General features: G+C 38.1%; 1 protein-coding gene across 1 annotated transcript in view; it reads right to left on the bottom strand.

Moving 5' to 3' along the window:
* The window catches only part of app (Palmitoyltransferase app), a 326,850-nt gene that overhangs the window by 257,862 nt on the left and 46,612 nt on the right, over nucleotides 1-22,376 (bottom strand). The gene's annotated exons all lie outside the window — the stretch shown is intronic.

Here is a 22,376-nt window from a genome sequence, read left to right as displayed (position 1 = left end):
TCAGTGGGATGTAAAGCCAATAACATTAATTATTATCAACCTACAGTATTTATCAAGTGTATGGTGATACAAGTGTTATCATTTGACTGTAATACCAATACCAAAGGAACCTAATTTGAACAAGTGTGATTCCTTACAACAACAAAAGCTTACTGCATGTCATACAGAGAAGAATGCAAAGAAAAAACAAGAACCACATCACAATAGATGGACAGTTCAATTTCTGTTGGGGTGAAGGCAGTTAAGATACTACAGGCAGCCTAAGAATATTCACTGAATGCAAAATCTACTGGAAAAAAATAAGTGTTTACATAGGTTTCATAAATTATGAGATCATCATCAGCATCATCATCATCATTCCCCCCCTTTACAGCAGACACCGATGGGAGCAATATGGTTCCTCTCCACTTTGACCTGTCTCTCCACCATTCCTCATCCAATACCAGGTTCTGTTGTCCTATACTGTTCTTCACAGAGTCCATCCATCATAATCTTGGTCTTCCTTGTCCTCTCCTCCCTGTCATCTGTCTTTCCAGTGTTTGTCTTGGCAGTCTTTTTTTCTCTATCTGCTTGACATGTCAAAACCACTTCAATATGTTCTGTTCCAGTTTTTCATTTAGTTTTTGCACATTTAGCTCTTTTTGTGTATCTTCATTTCTAACTCTATCCTTCCTTGTCTTCTGCACCGTAACCCTCAGGAATTTCATTTCAGCTGCCTGTACTCTACTCTCATCTCTTCAAGTCATTAGGAATCGGAGATTCATGCGCTTGCATATATTTTCCCCATCATTATATGAATATGCTGATAAATTATTTATGCAAATCACTAATATCTGAACAGAATATAACCCCTTTTACTGTGCATAAAAATGCATATGTTGTCTTTTTTAATAGATGCATCATATTTTGGGTTTTATGCCCTTTATGTTGTATGTTGGGTATTCAGCCCAAAGGCTGGTTTGATCCTCTACAGCTCCACCAACAGCTGTCATCAATAGCCTAGGTGTCACTCAAGAGACATACTAGGGAAATGAGAAGTGAGGTAGTTTCCTGTTGCTTTCCTCACTGAGTCAGAAATTGCTATTACATATCAGTCTGCCATGCCCACTGAAATGCATGCACCAACCGACCCTATGAGCGATATTTTCACACCATTCATAACAGGGACTGGCTGCATAAGTAACGGTGTTACTAGAATCGCTCATACCTGTCACTTTCATATTGTCAAAGCCAAGGATGAGACTGAGACAGGTCAATGAAAGTAACAAATATATTCTAGCCCATACCAGAAGACATAGTGCACTGTAAACACTACATCCTGCCAGCAAAGGCATATTAAATGGCATATTAAGAGGATATTATCATTTTTATTATGCTATATGATACAAAAACAAAATGCAGACAAAATGCAATCATACTGAACACAACTAAGAATCTGTTGTTGAAGATCAACAATGCCATAACTGAAAAGCTCACGACTTTCTGATACTTGATCCAGAAAATAACTGAGAATATAATTATAATTATCATAAATAAGCATGTGGTAAAAAAAAACACCAACATTTTAGAATATAATCTAATGTCTAAGTTAGATGTATAGTCCAGTAATGCAGGCGTCGGGACGATAAAATCCAATTTGTCTTCTCTGTAAGCTCTAGTGGCACATTCTTGGGTGATGTGCTTCAATGCCTGTCTATTGGTGCTACAATTGCACTTTCTTTATTCGTATCAGAAGCACCAATATGTGGTGTTTTGGAACATGTTAAATATAACACAGATGATGAACAGTAAGAAGTAGAATACATAAATTAAGAAAGTCTATACAGTACAGCGAGATTTTATTTTTTCAATTTGCTTTTGTTACATTTTTTGTATGTAATGGTGAATCTTCATCTTACCTTGAATTTCGACCATCTCCATCATGATAATATTTAACGTGGGTGGGTTTCGATATTGAATGACTACCTTCACGGCTTGCATACTACCAATCTCTCTTCCCCACCTTTCTCTTGTCTCTGATGACATTATCTGACATAATGGCGATCAGCTGGATCATGATTGTTCTTGAATTCTTGGCTTGCATATTTAAGCTGCTTGCCTGTCGTGCATCACCAGTTCCTGGCAATTTCGGCACTCCATTACATCCTGAGTGAGCTGTTCTCATCCTGCTGTTTACCTGTCTGGGTTATTAGGTGTGTGTGAGAGAGAGAGAGAATTTTCTTCGGTACAATATTATTACAAACCATTATTCTCATCGTTATTCCGTATTGAAAAATAGCTAATCACAAAGTTTACACAAGGAGTAATTTTCATACCACCTATTCAATACAATTTATTCCACCATTGTGTAGTCAAATACACACAGAAATTACCAGAATTTTTAAAGGTACATGTTTTGCCTACTATTTATTGGGCATCATCAGCCTCGTTCAATCTTAAAACACACACTGGTCTGAGAAATCTTAACAATTTACATAAAACGTATTGATGAACACTTACAGGTGTTGATACTGTGGTTGCATAATGATTACAGCACAAAAATATTGAATAAAATAGATACATATACTAAAATCACTTTGAAAAATTAAAACGTTCATCTAAAAGTAATTGTCACACATTGTTTTTTTAAAATAATCCATGTCTGACACTGAAATGGATCTTTATGATAAAAAGCTTGAACAATATATATCACGCCTGGAGAACAGATTATCAAAACCAAGGCTTCACAAGATAAGAACAATACAGTTAAAAGATACAGTATTTGATGAGGTTGAAGTCTAATATTTAAAATTAGAATGAAAATACGTAGTCGAATTGGAGGCGGTATAGATTAAGACATCTTGGAATGTTGGATAAAAATTGTATTATGTCGAGAAGCGCTAAAAAAGCCGGGTCTGGGATTTTATTCGCTTCTGATTAATTCTTCTGGCTCAGAGACTGGATCTTTGTGTCCGTCCCGACACTCTTCTCTTCATATTCAGACAACATACCACACTACCAACCACCACAGAAACATGCAATAGTGATTACATCCTTCCATATAGGGTTGGCACCAGGAAGGGCATCAGGCCGTAAAAACAGGGCCAAATCCACATATGCGACACAGTTCATACCCACGACCCCACACGTGTGGGAAAAGCAGTAAAAAAAGAAGAAGAAGAAGAAGTGTAGCCTTTGTAATTGACATGACCCCTTTTGTTACTGATGCATTGGACCATTAACAAAGCTTTAATGTCACTGAAGTATGTTACATTGGTATAAATGTTCCAGATAAAAATGTTGTAATTTTTCTAGGAGACTTCAATGCTCAAATTGGAAGGAACGAACCCTCAAGAACTAAAGAAAATTCACAGCACATAACAAGACAAACATGAATGGTAAGAGGTTGATAGAGTTGTGTGAGAAATTCAACTTGAATATCATGTCCATCCAGTTCCAGAAGAACCCAAAGAAACAAACAACGTGGAGATCACCAAACAAATTATTGGCTGAATTCCAGATTAACCATGTTGCGATCAGCTATGACAACTCCAGGGAAATTCAAGATGCACATGTGGCCCAAGGGGCCAACTTCGACTCTGACCACTACCTAACAAAAGTTAAGATGAAACTAACACCAGAAAGGAGAAAAAATGGTGGAACAAATTTGAAATAACTCTGACATTTGAGAAATCCAAGAACAAAATACTGGACTCAAAACCACCCAACAAAGATGAAATTAGGGGAATAATAAAAGGACTGAAAAACAACAAAATGTCAGGTGATGATTCAATAGTCGCAGAGTTATTGAAGTATGCTGGAGAACACCTAGTAACTCAACTAGAAGCACTGTTTGAGGAAATTTGGCGGACAGAGAGTATTCCAAAAGAATGGAAAGTGGCATTAATACACCCACTGCACAAAAAAGGAGACAGAACAAATGTTAATAATTACAGAGGAATATCATTACCAACAGTCGCTTCTAAGATCTTATCTAAGGCATTACAAAATAAGACCGAGGAGATAATAAAAAAAGAACTGGGCGAATACCAGGCAGGATTCCGGCAAGGAAGATCATGCAGTGAACACATTTTCAATCTGAACTCCATAATACAACTGTGCGTACTCAAAGCCAAGAACTCAGTGATTGTATTTGTTGACTTCAAGAAAGCATACGATTCGGTCGACAGAACAACCTTGATAAGCACTTTGGAGGAATTCGGGGTAGATAAAAAAACTAAAAATTTAATCAAGGAAACCATCACTGATACATCACAAGTAAAGTATATTGGTACATTGTCGAAACCGTTTAAAATTGAAACAGGTGTCCGACAAGGGGGGCGAGATGTCACCACTCCTGTTCAATGTTATCCTCGAAAAAGTGGTTAGAGAGTGGAGCAAGAGATTGACAGAATTAGGGGTGAAAAATGGAACAATACTGGGGAGATCTGGAATCAAAATTGACTGTCTAGGGTTTGCAGATGATATGGTAATTCTGGCATAAGACGCAGAAATTGCTAAGGTACAGATTGAAACGCTTCAAGAGATTGCTGTAAAGACAGGACTTCAGAACTAATGATTCAGAGCAAAAATGACCCGACAAAGACTATTGTCACTAAGTATGGAACAATTAAAAGAGTGCAGAAGTTTAAATACCTAGGAGAGTGAATAACCCCAATAGGACTACCGGAAATAGCATTACAGAACAGAGCAAGAAAGATGGAAACAGCATACCATTTATGTCAAAATGTCTATAACAAAAAATCAATCTCAATCACAGCGAAACTCAGACATTACAAGATTGTGATAAAGCCAGAAAGTTTGTATGCAATCAAATGCATTCCACTCAACAAGAAAGGATTACTAGAGAACAATGAGAAAAAAGAGAGAAAAATGCTGAGGAAGATACTAGCCTAGGAAAGTGGGACAAGAATTTAGACTGCAACCAAATGAGGAAATATACAAAAGGACCGAGAAAATCACAGCATCCTTTAAAAAGAGAAGACTTTGTTTCTATGGACACATTAAAAGAATGCCAACAGAGAGAACAGCCAAGAGAATTCTGGAGTACATGGAGAGCAGGAAGATGCAAACTAACTGGCTTAAAAGAGTCAAGAAGGACCTGGAAGAAAAGAACATAACACAGGATGGTCATCAACAAAATTAAGGGATTCCAAGATCGAATGAGCAGAAAACAGGCGGGCAACATCTGGTCGCTAGAACACAAAACAGCCCATTCTGAAAGGATTAAGAAGTACTGGGCTGATTGGACAAAGAAGGACCGGAAATGAACGATGCTTAACGTGGTCCATAGTAGACCTATCAGAAGACAGGAAGTATAAATTTCAACATTAATCATTGTTGTTATTCCCAGATGAGTTTTATGTAAAGTAAAGCATACCAAAGTTGAAAATTTAAGTCACTAAGTTTCTGGTTCTACCTTGTGAAAATTACTGTATGTAGGTAATTTTAAAATATAAAACTATTTACCATATTTTGCATTTTAAACTGAGAAATAGTTAGGTATTCAACAAAAATTCTTTATAAATCAAGGGTAATTTTTGGCAGAGTCTTGAATTCTATAATTGATGCTTCGTACCTTGGAACTTGACGTTTCAGTTCTGCGCAAGAGCTGCCTAGTGGTCATAAGAAGCATCATTGTAACCCGCCAAACAAGTAGCCTTTCATGTAGACATATCACAACAAATTGAGTTCTATTACAGACAACCAGAAGCTGAATTCAAGGATCAGAACAGAGTTATGGAGAAATACAGAGAACTACTACGTTAAATAATTCCACAAACAATACATTACCGCCTTCCTTCCTGCGACTACCTGTTCCTAAACTATTGCTGTCAAAGCAGTGATGATAAATTCCCGTGGAATTCATTCTTTGCATTTAAAAAACATGCGGAATTACGGTTACAACATCTTGGTATTGAACGGTTTGCACTTTAGAAATACGGTTGTTTTCATTCCTGTGCGGTTATGGAAAGTTGGCAACGTTACATCACACATCGAAGCCCGCAAACTCGGACGCTATTTAATGCTGGCAATTTGTTGTAGTCTATTACATGTTTTACATTTCTGTGTTTACTTGAGAAAATTCCCAAACTGAAACGAACAAAGCCGCACAAGTTGACTGATGCCAGTAAAAAACAGTGTACTCTTTTAGATTTCTTTGTAAGTAGCTGTAAATGTAAAACAAAGTTATACAGAACTGAGCGAATGTGAGAGAACACTTGATGGAAGTGCCGATTGTAGTGTTCAGGACGACAATGACCAGTGTGAAATTTATGGTGTTCAAGACAACGATAAGTCAAACATTAAAAATACATTGAAATTTCAATTATCAGGCAAACGTAAATTTCAGCAATATTGGTTTGAATTACTACTGTGGCTGCACTATGACGAAGGAATTGTGAAGTGTGAATTGTGCAGTAAATTTCCTAGTATTGCCGACCAAATATCTAAATTGTATCCGGATTTTCAGGACCATTTAAACTGAAAACTTTTAAAAAACGCAAAATATTCTATCCTCACTCGAAGTGTCAGAAGGCTAAAAGTTTCAAGAAAAATCTTGAATGTGCACCTTTAGCTAAGTGCATAAAGAAAATGGATGCTAATATGTTACAGCACATGATCTTATCATATTGCAAAAAAATAAGAGACTCTACACTGATTTTGAAAGTTTGGTTGCATTGTTAAGAAAGTTGAATGGTAAACAATGCAGAGAATTTATTTCATACATTGTCTCAGATCTTTGTGAAGATTTGATATGTGAAATTAAGGAAAGTTCATATGTCAGTATCTTACTTGATAGATCAACAGATAAATCTAATGATGAGGAGTTGATACTTTACATTAGCTTTTTAAAAGAAAATAAGGTGAAGGAGACATTTCTTTCTATTGTGTCATTGGAGGATGCAACAAGTGATGGCTATATGGAAACTTTAGAAACAGAATTGCTTCAGTTAGGGCTTCGAGAACTCTTCACGGGTACAGAACTAATAGGTATGCGGACTAATGGAGCACCATGTATGATTGGTGTCCGTAATGGTTTGGTAACAAAAATTGCTGAAAAAATTGAGAACTTTGTAAACGTTCATTGTGTTGCGCATCCACTCCTCAACTCCAACTCATCGTTCTTCACTCACTGAAAAATGTGAAACTTAAAATTATTGATGAAATTGATTCTACACTCAGGAAACTACATAAGCTTTATCAACATTCGCCAAAACGACTTTGTGAACTGACAAAAATTTCAGAGTTGCTGGAATGTGAAATATCTAAATTACAGTACTTACACCAAGTTAGATGGGTAGCAAGTAAATGAAATGCTTTGCATGCAGGTCAAAGATTGGGAATGCCTAGTGGTGTATTTAGAGAATATTTCCGAAAGGAAAGATGAAGAAGGAATCACGGCTAAAGGTCTTCTAAAGAAAATCAAGGGATTCAAATTTGTTATCATAATTCTAGCTAGCTTTCAAACATGAAACACAATAAGATTCCCGAGAGTGATGAACAATCATACTTTCTTTCTTCTCCTGCCCACCAATCAGCAACAAAAGCTCTGTGACATGACGTGACATCACTGAACAAGCTAAAAAGCATGACAAAATCTTATCAAAGATATAAAAATGCGAGACCAAAGAGAATAAGTATATTTTTCTTGGCATGGGACCATCGATGTATAGATAGTGGATAGTCGATGAGTGCAACGCAGCTAGCCCTCATTTGATGTGGCAGAAGAGCATTTGGTGGAAGAATTGAGAGCTAATTACTTCATAGTCACATGTAGTCGAAAGTACAATAAATTAAATTCCCACATAAACACAAGATTTATAAGATGTATAGGCCTTAGCCTTTCATTTATTAAAACTTGAACAATAACAAAGGACATGCGTAGAACTACACTAAGTTGACTCAATTCTTCACAACTCCTACACGTATTAAGCGGGTACTGGGAGAAAACAATGACACAGAAAATACAACTGATTATTCCATAATCAGCACATTTCAGGCTTCCAGTACATCAGCAAGAGAGGCCGTAAATGAAGTTACATCTGAAGTGAGAAATGTAGCAGTAGTAGTAGGCATACAACCAGGTAAAAGAAAATTCAAAGAAGAATAGTCTATGGAACTGCCTAGGCTAGCGTTCGATAAAACAGCAGGTATGGCTCAGTGTAAATCTTGTGTTTTGTTTCTAAGTTCTTAAGTATGTAATAACAGGTTTTACAGGGCATTTAAACCAGAAACATTAAAAAAAAAAAGGACAAATCTTTACAACATAGAAACTGTGTGGCAGCTTGTGATACAGCATTATTTCCAGAGATGATGTCCCTGGCCATGTGTGTAAAGAAAATGGATTCTAATATGTTTGACAATTTGAAGAAAATTTTTCAATATTGCATATTAAATGGCAAAATATAATAAGCCATTCACAAATTTTCCTGGAATTATAGAACTAAGAAATTTGGAGCATGAATGAGAAAGGAGTATGGCAATACAGCTAGTAACAAGGAATTTATTAGTCAAATAGTTAATGTGCTTAAAAGCAACTTAATTTCTGAGCTGAAAGATGCAAGCTGTGTTAGTTTACTGCTGGATGGTTCAGCAGACAGTGAATCTGTGGAAGAAACAATTCTCTATGTAAGATTTGCAACGACTTTGAAAGTAAAATAAATTTTCTTATCACTCACACCATTAGAAAGTGGAGTGCAACTGGGTACATGGAATCACTTGAAAGGAACTTGAAAAATATGGCATATCAGAATGGTTGTGTGGTTTAAAGGTAGTTGGAAATGGAACAGATGGTGCTGCTTCTCTGCTCGGTGCACAAAATGGATAAATTCATAAAATTATACAGATGATGATGATTGTTGTTTAAAGGGGCCTAACATCTAGGTCATCGGCCCCTAATGGTACGAAATGAGACGAAATGTAATGACAATTTAAAAGTCCAAAATTCATCCACTTACCAGAATTCAAAACGTGATGATGAAGAATGAATGGAAGAATATAAATTTAAAATAACCAGAGGATCCAACTCACAATACTGAAAGTTAAAAATAATTCCAAAATCTATCCATCGACTAGAATTCAAAAAGATGACGATGAACAATGATTATGAACTTAAAACAATCGGTGGATCCGACCTGCAATGACCCACCTTCCCAGAAAATATCTTTAAAAAATTGTGTTACTGATCAAGGGTCTGCTTCCAAAGCACAATCCTGAATCGATGATGCTTGATGTTTAGAGGGGTCCAAAATCCAGGTCAACGGCCCCTTATAATGGTACTTACATACCTGCCAACTTAAATAAACAAAAAATCAGGAGATTTTGTTATGAAAATCAGGAAAAATCAGGAGATACAATTGGTCAAAACTGCTTATTCTACATGTCTTGTGCAATACAGGAGTACTATGTTATATATTTATAATACTTATTGTCTCAAAACCAGACCATTGCTATACAGAGGTAACTACCGGCTGACAAACGCAATGCTAGGAAAGACCGTATGAACAGCAGAAGTGTCAACCCTCAAGGACCAGTGGCTACCCATGACACCATGTGCCAACTTTGTGCAAGAGTCTGTGGTTCCAAAATTGGATTATACAGTCATCAAAGAGCTCATGTGATTTGAACTTAAACCTCTGGAAGACAATCATACTCGTTAATGAGTGATAGCCTAATAATAATAATAAATAAAATAATAATACAGGGCTAAAAATTACACATCTCTATTCCCTCACAGGAAGAAAGTGAGCGAGATGATCGGTCTCTGATAAGCCTTCCAAAAACAGTATGAACTCACGTGTGAATCATTCATGTACTTATATACCATTACTTAGTAAATGCATAGATTAATATCTTGCATCACACGCCCACACAATTATGCTAAGTGCAACGCTATCTTTCTCAAGTAATAAATTAAAATTTGCCAGAATTGTCTCCAAATATCTCTAAAAAGTCACTAGTTGCTATCTTTGAAATTCTGTCACTAAATTACTAAAAAGACTCCAAATCTAGCGACTAGTGTCTACAACTGACTAGACTGATATGAACGAACACAAAAATAACATGCGAGAACAAGAAATCAACAATTGATACACGCATCGTGATATACAGTTTCAGTAAACATCGCACATTCGTGCGCATTTCTCAAATTCATAAACGTCGATATTTCATATGAAAGCAGCCAATGATTGACGGACTTCCGGCCACTAGCATACAAAGCTGAAATGCCGAGATTTGAAAACAAATGTTTGAAGTTCACCAAAAAAATAAGCCAAAATCAGGAGAAATAATAGAATAATTGGGAGGCGGGAGAAACTGTCGAAATCAGGAGTCTCCCGTCTAAATCGGGAAAGTAGGCAAGTATGTACTTATCACTAGTAAAGTAGAACCATGGTATTTCTTACATAGCAGTACTAATCAAAAGTAACATAGAATTACGGTGTACCGGGCAAGTCGGTTGTGCAGTCCACACATTATGGTACTACTCGCAAGTAATGTATGTCGCACAGGTAACGCAGACCTATGGTGTTTCTCACATAATGGGTGCCACTCATAGGCATTGCAAACCCATGGTGTTCCTCATCTGGGTGTACTAATCACAGGGACCCAAACTATCCTGTGGTGTTCCTCACATAGTGGGTACTAATCACAGACAACGCATACCCACAGTGTCACTCATATAGTGGTACTAATCATAGTCAATGCCCAGACCCGTGGTGTTTCTCACATAATGGTAACTAATCACAGGCAATGTAAGCCTGTGGTGTTCTGCATATAGTGGTACTAATCACAGGTACTGTAAAGCCATAGTGAACCACTCTCTGCTGCTACTAATCACAAACCTTCTGTGTATCTAACATAGTGGTACTATTATTACAAGTAATGAAAATCATTTTATTTTCCGTATTGAAAGAATCTCAATAATAATATAAGAGAATTTATTGGACTCCAACCTATTCAATACATTACAGGATGTTAACATTTTTAGTTAAACATCGTTAAAATGGAGACATGTTTCGCCCCCTATGTGGGGCATCATCAATCATATCAAAGTACCTCAAAATCACACCAGACGTCTGGTTGGGACTTATGAAAATAATATGCAAGAGAGAGTACATTAAAAAAATACTTACAAGGTCTTATCTTAGACAAAATAACAAATTGACTATACCTAGTTACATATAGTAAAATACGTTAGTGGTTCTTAATATTAAAACGAGGCCATCACACGTACAGTATAACAATGAAGGTAATTAGTCTATTTGATGTTGAGTTCGAAGGTAGTTTTAGTATATACAAATGTTGGAAAATAAAATACAATTTACAATTACTGTACACTTATTTATAATTGTTAAAATTGATGAGGAGAAACATTCCAATTTTGTCTATTCGTGATATTGGTTCCAACCAAAATAATTCGCCCAAGGGTTCATGAGGTAGTCACCTCCGTTGGTCACTCGCTATATGGATGGAGTGCATAGTGCAAGTGAACTGCAGTTTTTATTGATTATAAAATGAGGCCGTGCTAAGACAGAATTGAAAACACAAAGGCTTCAAACGAAGACAGTTAAAATGTCATTAGATTCTTCCTAGTTGACTAGAGGTTTGCATATATTTTTGTTGTTGAAGTGTGGAAAAGTCAGTTGTTGGTTGAATGGGCAACAGTCGAAAACGTTGTGCAGTGCAATCGGTGTTTGAGCTGTCTTACGTATGGGGGAATCTGAAATGGAGGATTTATCTTTAATTAATTAAGTGAAATGACAGAAAAAGAGATGAAAAGAGGGGGGAAATCATTGAGAAATGAAAATGTGAAAGTTGACGCTTACCTTAAAAGCTTGAGCTGTTACCTAATTGCTAAGAGGTTTGTGGAGCACTGGCTGTCGCTGATGTCCTGCTCCTCGTGTTGTACGTGTGACGCCTTAGAGGAGGGGAGTGGATTTGAGAAGGCGGGGCTGTGGGCATGTGATTGGCGCTTGGGGAGGAGTTGTGTGTATTGGAGGGAGAATAGGGGCGCGATGAGTTGAACGGCTTAGTGGGGGTGCTTGGAGAGCTTGTCTTGAGGACATTAACAAGTCTTTTGTCTTTCAGATTTAAACTATTGAGCGAAACTATTAATTGTTCGTAAAGAGGGCTTCGGTTGTCTATTGGATCATTTCAATTTTTATTCTTATTATATTTTTGGACCAAAAAAATGTATAAATTTTCGAACTCGGTCATGAGTCGGCCTTTATCTAGTCATTTTAAAATATGGAGATCCTGTTCGATTGTGGTAAAACTATGTCCGGTGTCTTTCATATGGATGCTCATGGCTGAGTGTTTATTGTGCTTTTGGGCATTGAAATGTTCTGCATATCTAGTTGCAAAGTTTCTACCAGTTTGACCGATATATGAACTGTTACACTCAGCACATTTCAGTCTATAAATGCCAGAGCCCGAAAATTTATTGTTGTCCAAGTTTATCCTACTGTGGTTGAAGAATAGCTTTTTATTAGAATTATGGGTCTTATAGGCTATCTTAATATCATGTTTTTTTAAAGGGATAGCGATCTGATGTATGATGGGGTTAATGTAGGTGAAAGATGCGTATTTAGGCTTATTTATTTTTATTGGGGAGAGGTTCGTGGCCAATTTCAATTTCCTGTAATGTTGAATAGGTTGGAGTCCAATAAATTTTCTTATATTATTATAGTGGTACTAATCGCAAGTAAAATACAATACAATGGATTTATTTTGTCTGGCAAGATTAAGGCCATTAGGCCCTCTCTTCCATCCAACAAGAAAAAACAGTATTTACATGTGCAAAATTAAAGTAAATAGACTTACAATTGAAATATCTTGCAACTACTAAACAATACAATATTATGATAAAGAGCAATAATAAAAAAAAAATAGGGAAAAAAGAAAATGATGGTGATGATGATTATTTACACAATTATGACATGATTAGCTAATTTCTATTAACCTTAATAATAACAGTGTGATTACAGTATATAAAGTCTACAGTTTGAGGAAGGCTAAATCTACAAATATTTCCATAACATACAAATAACAATTTAGGACTTCATCTATTACTTAGTAGGTATCGGTGACAAAGTTGCGTAAAACTAGCAAGTGAGGCTCCTTTGACAGAGACGGGTAGTGTATTCCATTGTCGTGCCGAAGAAATAACAAATGAGTTTGTATATCGTGTGGTGTGGTGAGGTGGAATAGATAAGAGTATGTCTGATTTTGAACGTGTTCCAAAACTGTGATTGGATGAGAGAAGGTGAAATTGACTGTACAAGGAGAGCATTCGATGAAGAAGGCATAAAGCATGAAGATTACGGTGTTGCTTGAGTTTTAGCCAACCGAGTTCATCGTAGGCAGGTGTAACAGGGTCATAGTAACGTAGGTCACATATATGCCGGACACAGGCATTTTGCACGCGTTGTAGTTTGTCATTAAGACTAGCAGTCAGGTTGTTGTACACGGCATCACAGTAGTCAAAATGAGGTAATACCAGAGTGCAAATGAGGTGTTCTTTTAATACTCAAGAAAATATGTTGCGGAATCTTCTAAGTGAGTTAAGTGTCGCAAATATTTTCCTGGAGATGCTGGTAACCTGCTGCTTCCAAGAAAAATGTTTGTCTATCATAACACCGAGATCTTTGACAGATTCACTGAAATCAATGGGTGAATTTTGTAGGTAGAGTTTTGGTAAAGTGGAGTTGCTTATGGTTTTTAAATAAAGCCAAGGATGAGAAATTATTATAGCTTGAGATTTTACATTATTTAATCTAAGTCCATGCGTGTCAGTCCAGTTACAGATTTCTTGTTAAGTCTCTATTGAAATTTTAAATTTCATTGGTTAGTCTTTCCAGTTCACAGTGCAAGTATAATTGTATATCATCAGCGTACATGTGGTGCCTGCAGCTGTTTACCAACGACATAATATCAATGATATAGACAGAAAATAGAAGCGGTTCTAGGACAGACCCCTGTGGAACACCAACCTCCACGGATCGCCAGGATGAATATTCATTATTGTTATTTCTTACACACTGCAGACAACCGCGGAGGAATGAATTCATCCACTGAAGACTGTTTGTCAAGAACAGGAGTTTAAATAGTTTAGAAAGTAGTATGTCTATGTCAACTAAGTCAAAAGCTTTAGAGAAGTCAAGAAGAGCTAGGATGGTAACTTGTCTTAAGGAGATTCATGGTGCTCACCGCGTGATAGTACTAATCACAAGTTGTTTCATGGTTCTAATTCAATCATCTCGAATCCTACGACAGGCAGGGGATACCAAGGTTGTATTCTATGTCTGTGTCCCCCACCCACAAAAGGTCAAATTTTTGCTGTGCAGTGCATAGCACATAGGCTTCAATCAAGTGTATTAAGTTCTGTATTTTAAAAATGTAAAAAAGAATGTAGACTATGTTAATGAACTTGATTTATTACTGAAGTCACTCTACAAGTTCTACGAGCAGTCTCCCAAGAGCCTAAGATAACTGAAAACAGTTTCCGAAAGCCTTGAGACAAGAGTTCAGAAATTTCAGTATTTAAGCAGTGTAAGACGAATACCAGCAAGTTTGGTTGTGTATTAGATCTACTGACTGATTGGAAATGTGTCATTGTGCACTTGGAAAATGTAACTGGAAGTAAATATAAAGCAGCTACAATGGCAAAAAGGTGTACAGAGAAAACTATTTTAAAATGGTTCACATGCTGCACTTTTTTCATGATTTTTTTTTTTGAAATCCTGAAGAATTTGCCTCTGCTACTTTTTATTTTACTTGACATCACACCGACACAGATAGGTCTTATGGCAAAGATGGGTTAAGAAAGGGCTAGGAGTGGGAAGGAAGCAGTCGTGGCCTTAATTAAGGTACACCTCCAGCATTTGCCTGGTGCAAAAATGGGAAACCATGGAAAACCATCTTCAGGGTTGCTGAGAGTGGGGTTCGAACCCACTATCTCCCGAATGCAAAGCTCACAGCTGTGCAACCCTCCCCGCAAGGCCAACTTATTTGGTCTGCTATTTTAGATGGAGCAGCTATTTCTCCCAAATACTGAACTACATGTAAAAAGTACAATAGCAACATCTGAATTACTTAAAACTACTGGCCCAAATGAAGATAAATTTGTAACAAACCCCTCAATTAGTGACATTTTCCAGGAAATAGAGCTGAAGGGAGCAGGACCAGCTGCTAGTTCTGCTATCGATGAACAGAAATAAAAACTAACAGCAATATAAAGGGTCCATTATTGGACTGATTAGTCGTAGTGTCAGATACGTGAAGTGGGAACTAATTACAATGCATACAAAATGAGTGGTACAAGTTCAAAATTCTTGGAAAAGGAAAATAATTGTTCGAACTGTTGAGAGTTGGTAAGTAGTGACAGATTTCCTATTCTGGGACAGCTACAATCTATTGCGCGTGTTTTTCTTTCAGTCTCCACAACACTGTGTGGGCGAGTATTTAGTCAGATGAACCTTATGAAAGATAGATTCAGATCATCATTATAACCAAACATTTTGTACGATGTAATGATGTCTAATATGAATGGATTGACAGTTAAGGAATTAGATCCTGCAAGGGCTGAGGACCAGTGTTTTTTAAGTAGCAAGACCACAAGGCACATCCATGGTCACTTTGCAAAGATTAGATCATTATTCCGTAAGATTGTAAGTCTCTTTTGAGTTTTATAAATCTTGAATTTCGTAAATCAAAGCTGACACTAGCATTTACAGCTAATAGTCCTACTACGTATCTTTCCCTCAGTCAATCTCCCAATACCAACTCTCTGCCTTGTCATTTCATTGCATACTCTGTCTTGTATAGCATTATCTATGATGCTTCTCAACAACCTCATTTCAGTTGCTTGGGACTTACTCTTGTTTCAATTATGACCAGGCTGCTGAGGTATATGTTAGTACTGATGTAAAATACGTCTTGTAGGGAACCTCCTTGGATTTCATCAGCACATCCTCATCCAATACAACTTGCCACATACTCTGGTCACATTTTTGAGGCTAGTTCAATTTGTGGATTTGTCTCTCTGTCCAATTTTCCATGTATCAATATGTATTTGACCAATTAAAATTATACCTTCCATATACTGCATTTCATTAATATTCTTATTTTTTTCTATTAGAATTTTTAATATGGTATATTTGTAAATATGTACATGTAGTAAGAAGTTACACTTCTTCTTAAGATTTTCTACAACATTCCAATATACTGCTGAGTCCTTACGCTAATGATCTGGTTGAAACATCAACTGAGTTGAAAGCTTGCAATCCCATGTCCTGGAATTTCAAGGGAAGTGCACTGACTATGATATGACGAACAACATTTCTAAGACTAAAGTGATATCAGTAGTGAGGAGACCTGAGAAGATTAAATGTAAAGTAGGAAATAAATTGGATTAGATGAACCAATTCAAGTACATCCTCATTATCCTTTTCCACAGGCTGACAGTAGAGAGAAACCAAGTAAGGCATGAGTTAGATAATGCACAGTTACAGTTGACAGTGTTTAGTAAGATAAGATATGAGTGAGGTTACAGATAAAACGATTACACCATCACACTGTTTTGGGGCACATTTTATTGGACAGGAAAAGAGTTTAGGTGGACAATGAATATCTTGCACACAGACTTAAGTGAAGTCATGTAAAGAGACACCACGGACTGAGAAGAAATAGATATGGAAGAACTGGAATTGATGAGAGAGCCCATCTATTTGAAGACAACAGTGTATGAAGATGTGGAAATGTAATTTTACATTTGTCCTTCTCTCCTCAATTTCCCCCTCTTTTCACACTGACCTGTCATAATGTTTATCCTATAACATATTTCTTTTCCTGTTCCTTACACGACTTGATTTAACACTTGTTTGTTCCTTTATATTATGTATATTGACCCAATGGGATCTTCTTTCTTTTGTTTCACCTGTGTTCCTAATCTTTTACCACCTGTATTCATTTTCATATTATATCCCATCCCTTTTCCTGTGCTTGTCCTCTTCTTATCCTAAACTTCCTGCATAAAGAAGATTCATCAAAATGGCCCCTCAATGTTGATGCCTGCCCCCTTGTGTAACTGGGAAGGAGAAACCAGCTTGTTGGGGGCAGAGAAGAAATACATTTAGAAGAACTAGGATTGATGAGGAGAGTTGCCCATACATTTGAGGACAGCAGTGTATAAAGATGTACAAACTGTCCTTGTCCTTTTTGTGTTTCTCCTTTACTCGTATTGCTCCCTCTTCTCTCCTGCACTGACACTTGTTTGTTCTTTTCTATTACATACAAACTTCTTTTTTCACAACTGGCTTTATGTTGAGCTGACATAGGTAGGTCTTATGGCGAGGATGGGATAGGAAAGGGCTAGGAGTTGGAAGGAAGCGGCCGTGGCCTTCACAGCCCCAGCAATTGCCTGGTGTGAAAATGGGAAACCACGGAAAACCATCCTCAGGGCTGCTGACAGTGGGGCTTGAACCCACTATCACCCGGATGCAAACTCACAGCTGCGCGAGATTGCTGGTAATAAAAGTACTGTTATTAGAAGAAGCACCATTAATTCCATAAAAGGGATTTGGAACACTATGGTCAATAGCATGTGTATGAAATCTATTTTTTTAATGTCAGTAATGCCTGATGATACCTGTATTGCTGGTATAATCATGCAAGAACAACAACAAAGTGTATAGGCCCATAAAAAGAAGATGATGACGATGATGATGTTTGTTGTTTAAAGGGGTCTAACAGCTAGGTCATCGGCCCCTGATAAAAAGAAGAAAGAGTACCGTTAGGAATGAACAAGTTGGATGAAAATGTGAGAATGAATCCACTGTAAAAATCAGAAAATATTTTCATGTAACATCATTAATTTATACTGAAGTACAGTAGACTCTTGGCTATCCAGATGTTGAGGAAAGAAGAAGAGAAGGAGGAGGGAAAGGATAAGGTGTTTCATGTTGGTACCAACAACGTAAGGCAAGCAGGTATAAGTACCAACGTAGTTGGGGATGTGTGGGATCTGATAAATGCAGCACAAGTGAAGTTTAAGGAAGCGGAGATTGTTAACAGTGGAATACTATCTAGGAGGGATACTGACTGGAAGGTGATTGGGGATTTAAATGAGACTATGGAGTGGGTATGTGGAAAACTGGGAGTGAGATTTCTAGATCCTATTGGGAGGGTAGGAGTTACTGATCTGCACTCTGATGGCCTTCACTTAAATCGCAGTGGTTGATTTAACATAGTGTCCAGAGAAAAGTTATCTCAAGTTCCCCTGACTTTCCCTGACCTACTAAGAAAAATTTCTCTGACTCATGAAAACCGAGCGGCAAGTTAATTCGCCGTACGGCATGTTTTACAAGGATCAAAATAGGAAATTCCAGCCTCCACCAATCCCATAGCTCACCTAATTCTCTCTCCTCTTCCTTTTTATTCAATTATTTATGGAAAAAACAATTTCACTGATGGGCACTTTGTATATATACAGGGTGAAGCAAAATTCGCACACTCGGGCATCGCAGCGCGACTCCTCACAAGCCAGCAATAAAAAAATTGTCTCCCACAAAAGTTTATCCTGCGAGTATATCCGTCAGAAAAAAGGACGTTGAAGAGTGGCAATCTGGCAACACTGTAACCACGTGTATGGTAACTAACTCTGTCAGCACATATTAGTCGTGGTGTACAGTTGGTGCAGTGGATAGAGTTTTGGGTTAGCATGCTGGAAGTTGAGGGTTCGATCCTGGGTCCAGACGCATTTTTTAATTTGTTACTTTCCATCGGACATTACATACTGTAATACAGTAAGACACCATTTTTCAGGTCACATGTATCCTACATTTACAACATTTTGTAACGCTGAACACAATAAGTACGTGGTTAGACAAATAAGAAATTAGACAGAAACAAATGACCTGTCATAGGACAGAATAACTACACAAACAATATCACTTTTGAGATGCTATAGATGATAGCACAGTACAATAACACAACATCTACTTGTCATTTACATACTACATGTAATATAAGCGCTCAGATGTAGCACATTAGTAATAATACTGTCCATATTAATGACCGCATGACCTTCACAACAGAATAATTTGTCCTTAGAACAACAGATGCTTAAAGCGACCTCCCTGCATGTCCAAACATTGCGCAACCCGCCAGATCTGGATCATACAGCTCTGGACCCTTCGCAACATAGCTGCGTCCACAGTAACAAGAGCAGCATGAACACGCACTACCAATTCTTCCACATTTGTTGGCGGAGTAGAGTACAAATGCTCCTTCAGGTGTCCCCATGGGAAGAAATCCAGGGGATTTAGGTCAGGTGAATGCGGTGGTCATACAACTGGACCTCCACGTCTGAGCCATTTCCCTGGAAATGTTCTATCCAAATATTGTCACACATTAATTCCAGAGTGTGGAGGTGCACCATCATGTTGGAACCATATCCTCTGCTGAACATGTAGTGGAACATCTTCCAGCACATCAGGCAGATAGTTTAAGAGGAATGCATGATACCTTCGCGCAGTCAACCAGTGAGGCAACATGTAGGGGCCCAAACACCTGTCGCCCAATATTCCGGCCCAGACGTTGATACCAAAGCGAACTTGATATCCACGGTCGCGGGTGACGTGCGGGTTAAACTCACACCAATGGTGGGAATTGTGCATATTGAAGACACCCTCACAAGTGAATGCTGCTTCATCCAACCATAGTACGGTGTTCATGAAGTGATCGTTGGCTTCCTGTTGTTGTTGGAACCATTCACAGAATTGCATCTGCGGATGGCGATCTGCAGATGCAGGTGTTGCATGAAAGAATGATAAGGGTGCAGCCCATGCTCGTGCAGCACATTAATGACCGTGCATTGCCAGATACGCAGCTCCCTTGCTACACAACGTGTACTTCGCTGAGGTTCTTGGTGTATGACCTCCAGAATAGCTTCATCAGTAGCTGGAGTATGGCGAGTCCGTGGACGACCTCTGTCACGCAATGGTAGAAGGAGATAACCTGACTCCCGAAGGCACAGCTCCAGATGACGAAACACATTTTTATCCGGATGGTGTCGACGAGGATATCTCGCAGCATATTCACAAGTGGCAACACCAGCCCGGTTATCAGATGCACCCAGGACCAGAAGCATATCCACATGCTCATCTTTTGTGTATGCCATTGGTCTTCCCCACTGGTTTAGAAGTTTACAAGAAGGACATTCGATACGTGTATGCATGTACATTGGAGTCTGTCACGGGCGCGTTACTCTGCTCGCCACTAGTCCCTGTCTGGTGGACAGCGCATACACTACGTAATAAATGCCGTCAGTCCTGCACGCTGTTCTACCTAACGTGCATTACCCCTCTGACAGATATTGTTCTGCATGATTCATCCTGACACCGCTACTTGTGAAATGGTCGGTTTCGAATTACACTCTTTCCCTAACAGTAATAGACGTGACGTTTCTACAATCCCATCGATAGAATAATAGTACTAATGCATTGTGATATGTACTAAACAGCATGCGGTTACCAGATGCTACGTTGAAAGGCATAATTAGTGGGACCATGGTGATAACACACACAAATAGGAACTGAGTTTGGACATTATTCGCAAAGCACATTGCTAGGCCTACTGGTAACGTAAGGCCCTAACAAAATGTAATGGACCTGAACGAGGCAAGAATAACAGTCGGTACTAATCTATGGGACCATTGGAGGAGGTTACAAAGAAAACAGGGTGGGAGCGAGTGATATATAAAATTAAACGAAAATAGTGTCGAATACATAGTTTTCGGGGTCGCCGAGGTGAATTGTACACTTCGGATTTTTAGTATCAGGAGATAAAACACGTGGGGGTAAGACAACACAGGAACCCTTAGGGGGTCAGATATAAAAATTAATGAAAATAGTGTCGAATCTATACTTTTCGGGGTCGCTGAGATGAATAGTGTCACTCTGGATTTTTTTTTAAGTCCAAGTTCAGTCCCCTTTCGGGTGGGGGCGAGGGGGGAGTAATACTGCCTGTAGGGGTGAAGTACAGTGGGGACTTTAATTTCGAGGGCCCTGGGACCGCTACGGTAGCTGTGAAGGCCCTTCAGGAACTCTGAAAAGTGGTGGCAAAAGGAGCTCTGGTTAAGACGCAGCAGGTCGTTATGCTACTTAGGTTCCAGAATGGGTAAAAAAACAAAAACAAAAAGTAAATAAATGCAATGTAAAGTTTAATCTTATACCAGTTGTATAGTATCATTTGAAGTAATTCCACGTACTGATATCAGTTGACTATATTTGTAAGTAGTACAGGAGATATTATAAGTAGAAATTTGGTAAACAATATAAATTTATTAAGAATGAGCTGTGGGTTTAATAGAAAAAATTGTTAGCGTAAACTGTATTGTATTATAGGAAAATTTTCTTCTATTGTTAATTTAAGATTTAGTGAATAGTAGATACCTCATTTGCAAATAAAGAGATTTTGATTTGATTTTGATATATAAAATTAAACAAAAATAGTGTCGAATACATCGTTTTCAAGGTCGCCGAGGTGAATTGTACACTCCGGAATTTTAGTATCAGGAGACAAACCACGTGGGGGTAAGACAGCCCAGGAAACCTTAAGGGGGGGGGGGAGGGGGGCGAGATGTTGAAATCATCGAAAGTAGTGTTGAATCCATACTTTTCGGGCTCGCTGAAACGAATAGTGACACTCCGGAATTTTTAAATGTCCAAGTTCAGAACCTTTCGGGGTGGGGGGCGATGGGGAAGTAATATATAAAAATAATAGAAAATAGTGTCGAATCCACAGTTTTCGGGGTCGCTGGGATGAATAGTGACACTCTGGATTTTTAGTATCAGGAGACAAACCATGTGAGGGTAATACACCCCAGGAAACATTAGGGGCGGGGGGAGAGAGGGCTGAGATATACAAACCATCGAATGTAGTGTCGAATCCATACTTTTTGGGGTCGCTGAGATGAATAGTGACACTCCGGAATTTTTTAAAAGTCCTATTTCAGCCTCCATCTAGTAGATGAAGTGGTGCGAGTAAATTCACGCCCACGACGTGGAAAGGGCGTCTTTCAAAGCTGACCAATGAAAACGATTGTTCGTCCATTTCTAGGATCGTAGTATGTAAGTGCAAATGGTTTCTAGAGGGCCCACTGCAATCGCTGTTGACGATTAAGATGCCAGATACCATGCCACCTGGACATTTACAAAATAAAAAACATAGCCTCAACCCAGGATCGACCCCTCAACCTCCTGCATGCTAACCCAAAACTCTATCCACTGCACCAACATGCAGGCCTAACATATACCTTTATCTTATCATATCCAAGGAACAAAGTAGAACTAACTTATTAATAGAGTAATTCA

Source organism: Anabrus simplex, chromosome 1, assembly GCF_040414725.1.
Source record: "Anabrus simplex isolate iqAnaSimp1 chromosome 1, ASM4041472v1, whole genome shotgun sequence".
Taxonomy (NCBI): Eukaryota; Metazoa; Arthropoda; class Insecta; order Orthoptera; family Tettigoniidae; genus Anabrus; species Anabrus simplex.
The sequence above is the reverse complement of the archived record's forward strand: the minus strand, read 5'-3'. Positions and strand labels throughout refer to the sequence as shown.